The following is an 8,763-nucleotide window of genomic DNA, read 5'->3' on the forward strand; positions in this document are numbered from 1 at the left end:
ACTTTTAGAGATTGTGAGGAATTCACACGGATTTTAAAAGATTACATCAAATTTTAATGGGATTCTAAAGATTTTAGACCATGTAGGGAATTTTGCAGGTTTTAAAGGATTTTTATGTGATTTTAAGAGATTTCAATATAGTTAACTGGATTTCGAAGAATTTAAAAAATTCCATAAGGATATCAGTTTTTTAAACAAATTTTAAAGGATATCAAGCGATTTTAATTAGATATAACATCCTAATGGGTCTTGAATCATTTTAATGGATTTTAATATATTGTAAAGGCTTTTAAAAGATTCGGAAAATCTCTCAAGGACTTCAAAGCTTTCAGTAAATTTTAAAAGGATTTCAAAGAATTGCAGTATTGTAAAATTTCGAAATAGTTCTCGGAACTTCAAGGATTATAATCGATTTTTAGAGATATAATATTTAATACGTATAATTGTATAAGAATTAATTTCAACAGATACAAAATTAACGTTTTGTTATTCATTACACCAAGAAAAATTTATTTTGAAAAAGGTATTCCGTTTTTTTTAAATTCGCTTATTGTTATATACTTTTTTATTGTTTAAGGCCATGTGACGAGTGGGACACGTGACCAGATTCCTACCTTACCCTCACTTTTTTTATTTCCAAACTTATTTTCACACGAAGCGCCGCATCGATTTGAAAATTTAGCATAATAAATAAGAAGCACTAAGAAAGGTGGGTCTGGTCCTAAATTTTAATAATTATGAAAAAAGCAAAAAAAAATTATTTATAACAATAAACTTTGTTCATAATTATACCATTCTAGGACCAGACCCTCCATTCTTAGTGCTTCTTGTTTAGTATCCCAAATCTTCAACTCGATGTGGCGTTTCTTGTGATACCAAGTTGGGAAATAAAAAAAGTGGCGGTAAGGTAGGAATACTGTCACGTGACCCACTTATCACATGGCCTTAATATTTAATTCTGACAAAAATAATAATCATGTAATATAAAACTCATAATACCAAATAATAATAAATAAATAATAATAATTTGCAGGAATAGGAAAAAATTTTAATATCTAAATGAAAATGCGATTCGAAATGCTACAGGAAGTGCTGTTAATAAATTTGTAGAGTGAATATTTTTACAAGCTCTTTTATAGTGCCGCTAATTCAAGCTTGAACTACAAAACACAATTTTGACTAATCGATGGAAAAATACTTTTTTTTTTAAATTCGAATATGATTATTAAATACAAACATTGGACAGGCTGCTCCTAAACTTTAGCCGTTAAAAGACTCCAAGTGAAACTGTATTCTTGATTAAAAACTAATAAAATTAGCCTTTCTTTAAAAAGTAATCTTTATTCTGTGCAATCAATGTAATTTTTTTTAAGTAGGACGTTCCTAGAAAAACTGGGAAGTTTTTCCAAGATTTTTTAAGGAAAACATGTTTTCCCTAATTAGGGGAATCATCTGAAAAATCCTTATAAGCCATGTGTGGCCCATGTCAGTTAACCCAACCAGGGCCACATCAAAAGCAGGGCAACCTATTCAGAACCTTACTAGGGCCCCGTTAAGAATTCTTCACGGTTAATGCAGGAGAAATCATTAAGAAATATGAGCTGAAGAGTAATTATTTAAATTGCATCAGTTTTCTAAGCATGGTTGCACCTTCTGACGTACTTTCGACCAACTGGAACGGCGAAAGTAATCAGCAAGGTCCTCGAGTGAAAGTCTCTGAATCATTCCTTCTAGATTGTTGCCGATGAATCATTCGACAAACGTAATCTATTTCGAATAAATATTATTAAACGGTCTTATTTGAGAAAAAAATTAATTTAGCGCAATAGTTTATTCGATTAAAAGACAGAGAAACTGGATTATGTTCATATTCTCATTAAAATTATACCTGAGGGGAACAAGTGCACCTGTAATCGAATTGAATAGAATCGATTATTATATTACGACTGCTTTGTTATGCAACGCGTGGAAAAAAATGAGGAAGTGGAAAATTTTATTGATAGTGGAATATTAATGAGTGTTAATGACAAACAAAAATATTTCTGGACAAATTTATATTTAAAAGCCATTTGAAAACCGTTTTGCATTTTTTTCAATCAAAGCTAATAAAATCCAAATGAAACGATCAGGGCTGCTTTTGAGAAAGGCTTTTTATTTATTTTTATTTGATAACATAAATAAGATATTTTTTTAGAAGAATACTGGTTTCCGAAAAATACTTAGATTCATTCAAAAATATACAGAATCAATGAAGCAACTATTCAGAAAAATTATTTGATAGCTTAAAAAAATATTTAAAAACATTTTGAATTTGTTATAAAGAAATAAGTGAGTGAAAATGAATTCTTGGGAATTGGCAGTGATTCGTGAATTGATCTGTACTATATTTGCACAATTTATATACCAAAGGCTCTTTTTAAATGAATTTATAAAATATAATAATGACAATTAATGATTGTTTAAATAAATTAAATTAACTCATTCATAGTCGTGCTATTTTTAGAGGCAACATTTTTTTCGCAATCAACCCTTAATAAATAATTTTTGAACTTCTTTTAGAAACCTCGATAACGATCCACTTAAAAATTAAAATTGTACACTTATTTATATATAAAGAAAAAAATTTAATTAATTGTATTTATTAAATATATAGTTATTTTTTAAATAAAATTCGTTTTATCTAGTTTCATTTGAATTTAAAAACAATCTTCTAAATTTAAATAAGTTGAAGATATCAAATTCCTGATTTTGAAACGGTAAATTTCGAATCTTTTGCACTATATTAAGAGACTTACATAATTTATATTACTTTCGGTTAATAGATGCTGAACAGCGTTTTATTATTATTTTATATTTATGGTCATTAATAATTTTGAAGACAAATTTTTGTCCCCTCTGAATTTTTTGTTCACAAATATATGAAACGACAAAAAATTGTTTATATAATTATCATAAACAATAACAATAGTAGAGCGTTGTTGAGTTTAAGAAAAAAAGTTTGTAAATTAGAAATTAACAGTTGGTTACTTTGAAAAACCAAGTTCTTACCTTTTAGAATAGCTGAAAAATGCATTTCTTAATTAATTTTACTCAGAAAATTAATTTTAAAGTTGTTAACAATTATTTTTAAGTTTAACAAATTTTTCAAGTTGCTAACAATTTTAACGAATTGTTAACAACTACAACACAGGGCTATTACTTTATGCAGTTGGTGTCGGTAAGGAAGGAAAAAGAGGATAAAATAAAGAAGATGAAAGAAGATAATAGGGCGTGGAAGGAAAGGGCGGAAAAAAGGCTGGAGAAGGTGGAAGGTAGGTCGGGAATGGAAGCAGTTGACATAGGGGAGGGCGAGAAGCAAAGTATTTGAGAGAAAGTGAACATCATGATAGAAGAGAAAGATGGAGAGCGTAGGAATGAAAAGGAGGAGAAAGCGGATAAGGAAAGGTTAATGGCAATGGAGTTGAGGATGGAGAGAAGGAAGAAGGCAGATAGGAGAATTAATAGTGATAAGATGATTGAAGCTAAAGAGCGAGGAAGAAAGGGAGAGGCTGGAAGCGCTGCTACAGATTATAGGGTGGGTTAAAGGCAAGGTAGGGAAAGTTATGATGGAGGGGAGAAAGGAGAATGAAGTGGCGGTGGTGGAATTGGAGAGCCCGGAAGAAAAACTGGGAATAATGCGTAACAAAAATAGGATAAAGGATAGTAAGGTTTTTATCGATCATGATTTGACGAGGAAGGAAAGGGATGTTCAGAGAATGCTAAATGATAGGGCAATGAAGGAGAGGAGCGAAGGGAGAGTAGCGAAGGTAGCGTATCGGAAAATAAAAATAGACGAGAAAATGTGGGTATGGGACGAGGAGAAGGAGGTATTAAAGGAAGTGCAGGGGAATTTATTTCAGGGGAAGTATGGGGGTGGGAGTAAAGCAGGGTGGAGACGTAGGTAGAGAGAAAGGAATGGGATAGAGTGGAGCAAAAGTTGCCAAGGGGGTATAGGTGTAGGCTACAAGAGACGGTCAAAGTAAAAAGGAAAGGAAGGGCTAGTGTGGGAATTATAACAGGGATTAGGGATGGATTAGAGGAAGAAGTTCATGAAGAGGGAAAGGGGAAGAGCGTGCAAATGAGGGTTGTAAAGATAGGAGGGACTATGTATAAGTTTGTGACTGTGTGCAATAAGGATGGAATGTAACGGATTAAAGAAAGGGTAGAAAACTTACTAGGAGAGAGAGATGAGGGTTTGGTGGTAATGGGGGGAGACTTTAATGCGATAATTGGGCGGGAAGGGGGCCTGAACGGGAAGGGGTAAACTTTGAAAGAAAATCGAAGGATAAAACAATAAATAAAGATAGGGAGATTCTAAGAGACTGGATGGAGGATAGAGGGTGGGCGGTGGCGAATGGTATCGTAAAAAGGGACAAATTGGGAAAATACACGCAGGTGAGTAAGAGGGGTGTATCGGTAATAGACTATGTGATTATGAATATGCAAGGGTGGTAGCAGTTAGAGAAATTCGCACTGGAAGGGAGGGTGGAATCAGACCATCAGCCATTAGGTTTGTGGACACAAGGAGAGGCTGGTGAAAGGCAGGGTGGGGAAGAAGTGTCGTTAGGAGAGAAGGTGTCATGGACGAGAGAGGCGATATAGAAGTATCAGGAGCAGTTGGGCAACGTAAAATTTGAGGGAAGGTCAGTGGACGAAATATGGGAGGATCTACAAGAGAAGGTGAAAGGTTTTGTGCAAAAGAAGGTATTTAGGAAGAAGAAGAAAGGAATGGTGAAGTCGTGGTGGGATAGGGAATGTGAAATGATGAAGAGAAAGGTGAAAAAGAAGTACAGGATGTGGAAGGAAAGAACCGCGAAAAGGGAGGAGTACGTAAAGTTAAGGAAGGAGTTTAGGGCGATGTGTAAGAAGAAAGAGCAGGAAAAAGAAAAAGAGCTGGAAGAGGAGTTGAGAAGCGTTAAGACAGACGGGGTCGTGTGGAAAATAATGAATAGGTTTAGGAAACGTAGGGTGGGGATAAGTGAGAAGATAGGGAAGGACGAATGGAGGACGTTTTTTAAGGATTCATTTCAGGAGTCAGATACACGAAAGAGAGATGAGGGGATCAGAAGAACGAGGGAGGTAGATAGAGAGGATCTGAACGACGAGGAGATAGAGAAGCAGATAAGGAAATTGAAAAAATCTAAGGCAGCAGGAATGGAAGGAGCAGAGAACGAACCGTGGTTGTTTGGCACAAAAGAGTTAAGCAGAGGCTGAAGGACGTCGAGAATTCTTTCTCTTTGGATTTGAATTCAATTCGCTGGATGAAAGTGGAACTTAATTGTTAAAAATTCAATTTTTGTATACATTTATGGTTTTTATGGAAAATATATATTTTTGGATTATATTTGAAATATTTGATTAAAAATTCAACTTATTTTGCTTCAATGGAAATATTTTTGATTTTTAATTAAAATCTTTTTTGTTTCAGAAATTAATAAATAATTTTCGTGCGGAGAGTTCACCTTTTTTAATTTTTATAAATATAAGTTACTATAAATTCTTACTATTTGCATATATTAACAACTATATAAAAGAAGTACCTGGAAACCCAAAAAATGTCAAAATCTAGAAAATAATAAAAACGATTTCTTATTAAAAAGCTTATCCCCAATCTAAAAATATTTTTGATGGTTTTATGAATGCTTACTTAAAAAATAAGCGAAGAAAATTTTTTCTATTTTTAAATAAATCTACTGAAAATACGCAAAGTGAGTCAAATTGTTAAATGGAAAATATTATTTTCATATTTTTCAAATTTGAAAAGAAAATTAAATAAGATTTTCTGCAAACCACTACCTTTTTTTATTTTTTTCATTATTAGAAAAAAGGTCTGATCATTTTAAACATCCAGAGCTATAGATTTTCTTCTTAAATAAATAATATACGTGTCGCCTCTGAAGAACATATTTTGTTTTTAAAAGATTTAACTTCTCAGCTAATTTTTTAATAAAAAAACGACATTTTTCAATGACAGTTAAATTCGGAATAGAAAAGATTATTTTTCATCCAAGAAAAATGTGCTTTTACCACAAAAGATAAATTTTAAATCTGTAGGACTATTATTCAAAAACATAATTGAATTTTTGATCATACACGATGACTTTGAAGAAATAGGTGAATTCTCAACAAAATAATTTAATTTTGAGCAAATTGGCTAAACTTTTAAACAAGTAGTTTAATTTTTCAACAGAAAAAACACACCATTTTCAAGCAAAGGGCTGCATTTAAAAAAAACTGTTGCGTTTTCGTACAAAATTTTTGTTACAAAAAAATATATATTTTCCACCAAAAAGATAAATTTGTCACGAAATGACGAATTTTTAACAAATACATCAATTTAAAATAAAATGGTTGAATTTTCAACTAAAAAGGATAATTTACTCGCAAAAAAAAAGAATAGTACAATTTTCAGTTTACAAAATTCAATTTAACGGAATTCAGCTAAACTTTCAAATATATAGTTTTATTTTTTACTTAGTAGTTGAAGTTTCTAACAAAATTGTTCAATTTTTAAGCTAAAATATATTTTTTCCTACAAAGCAGTCGAATTTTCAATCCAAAAATATAAATTTGAAACAAAACAGTTAATGTACGACCAAATAGATTTCCAATTAAGATGATCATTCTTTTAACGAAAATATAATTTTTTTACAAACAGATTATTTTCCTAAAAATAAAACAAATTTCATAAAAAGACACAAATTGTCAACCATAAAGTTGAATTTTCAACTAGAAAAAAATATTTATGTACCATTCACAAAAAAAAAATCATTATAGCCCAATTTTTAACCAGAGATAAATTTTTCACTAAAATTATAAGTCTTGAAAAATAAACTAAAAAAAAGAGAAAACATACAACAAAATACAACTAAATTCCACATTTATCCAAGCTGAGTTTACAAATAAAAATATTATTTTTGTAACCAGTGAAATTAAGATTATAAGAAAAAGACGAATTTTTAAATAAATAATAGAATATTCTACTGAAGATCAATTTTCAACTACATCGTTGAATAGTAACTTGATAACATCAATTTTCCAACTAAAAGTGAAATAGTTGAATTTTCAATTAAAGAAAGAACTCAACTAAAAAATTAATATTTGACAAAGTGGTTAAACTAGTAGTTAAATTTTTTTTCCAAACCACTGAGTCGAAGTTTTCAGTCTAATAGGTTTTGCTTTACTGCATTGAGACTCCATGTCGGATCCTTTATTCTGAATTTGGAAATTTTTACCTCTTCTTTGGCATCAGCTACGAGAAAAACCTCGGAGTACAAATTTTTAGGCAAATGGGTTTTTTATAGTTTCATTCCGTAATATTGGATCCTTCATTTTGAATTTGAAAATTTTGACTTTAAATTTGAAATAAACGACCCGAAAAATGCCCAAATATCGATATTTAGGGAGAGAGAGGGGGAGAAGAGAGAGAGAGAGAAAGTTTTATTTTTCAGCCTGCTGACCTCAAAAAATTGAGTTGCTTACACTCCATATTTTTTACAGAATTTTCTTACAACTAACTCTTAAAATCTGATATCCATCAACAACTTATCTCTAAGTCCGCTCGCTCTTATAGTCTTGCCTTTCTCGCCTCGCCTAGACTCGTCTCGCACGCATGTAACTACTTTCTCGCTTTGTCTCGCATCTCCAAACTCTACCTCCGCGGCTAATATCTAATGCTTATCTACTATTTACAATATTAAAAATTTCCTTATTTCTACTTTCTCTGAACAGAAATTTTTCAGAAATTCAGAAATCATCCGAAATTCCCTTTCCTTCTCTCTTTCTGTCTTTCTTCTTTTCATATACTTCCGTTACGCTCCCGAACAGGTCTTTCCCACTCCCCTCCCTTCAAACAAATCCCACAACCTCCGCCTAACCACCGAGGGGAAAGGGCCTTTGAAATCCAGAAAAAACGCGTAGACCTACGAACCTGCAAGACGTAAATATTGTCGATAGTGCTCCTTCGCTTCAGAAAACCCACCTGCGCCTACGAAAAGATTACTTTCCCTTTGGCATCTTTTCGCAGCCTATCTGCCAACACCATCGCATATACTGCTGCCATAGACCTTTTCAACTTCCTTTTCTTCTCTATCTCCTCGTCACTCAACTCCTCTCCATCTACCTTCCTCGTTCTTCTAATTCTCTTACCTCCCTTCCGTGAATTCAAGCCCTGAAATAATTCTCGAAAAAATGCTCTTCAAAAAATTGCTAGTCCCTATCTTCTCACTTATTCCCACCCTACAATTCCTAAACCTATTTATTATCTAGTTAGGTCCTTTCTTAGATACTCTTCTTTTTCTGCTCTTTTTCCTTACACATTAAACTAAAAACCTTTCTCATTTCTTCGTATTCCCACCTTCTCGCAGTTCCTTCTTTCTACATCCTGTTATTCCTTTTCACCTTGCTCTTCATTTTTCACAAATCCTATCCCACCACGGCTTTACCATTCCCTTCTTATTTTTTATAAATACATTATTTTCAGTGGAGAATTTCAGAAAAAGGGCTCAGTGGGCAAAAGATTCCTAGCGGACCCTAGGGGAAACTGTTTCGATACTAGAGGCCCGTGAGAGCACATTTGACATGATCAAAGACAGGGGGCCCAGCGCAGTTCGTCTTACGTCTTCTCTTAAGGTGGCTTGGGCGCTTTTTAAAAAAATCACAGGCAGTTCTGAAAATTTGATATTATCGAAAGAAAATATACTAGATCACTTTGCAAAAAAGAAA

Source organism: Belonocnema kinseyi, chromosome 3 (genome assembly GCF_010883055.1).
Source record: "Belonocnema kinseyi isolate 2016_QV_RU_SX_M_011 chromosome 3, B_treatae_v1, whole genome shotgun sequence".
In the NCBI taxonomy this organism is placed as follows: Eukaryota; Metazoa; Arthropoda; class Insecta; order Hymenoptera; family Cynipidae; genus Belonocnema; species Belonocnema kinseyi.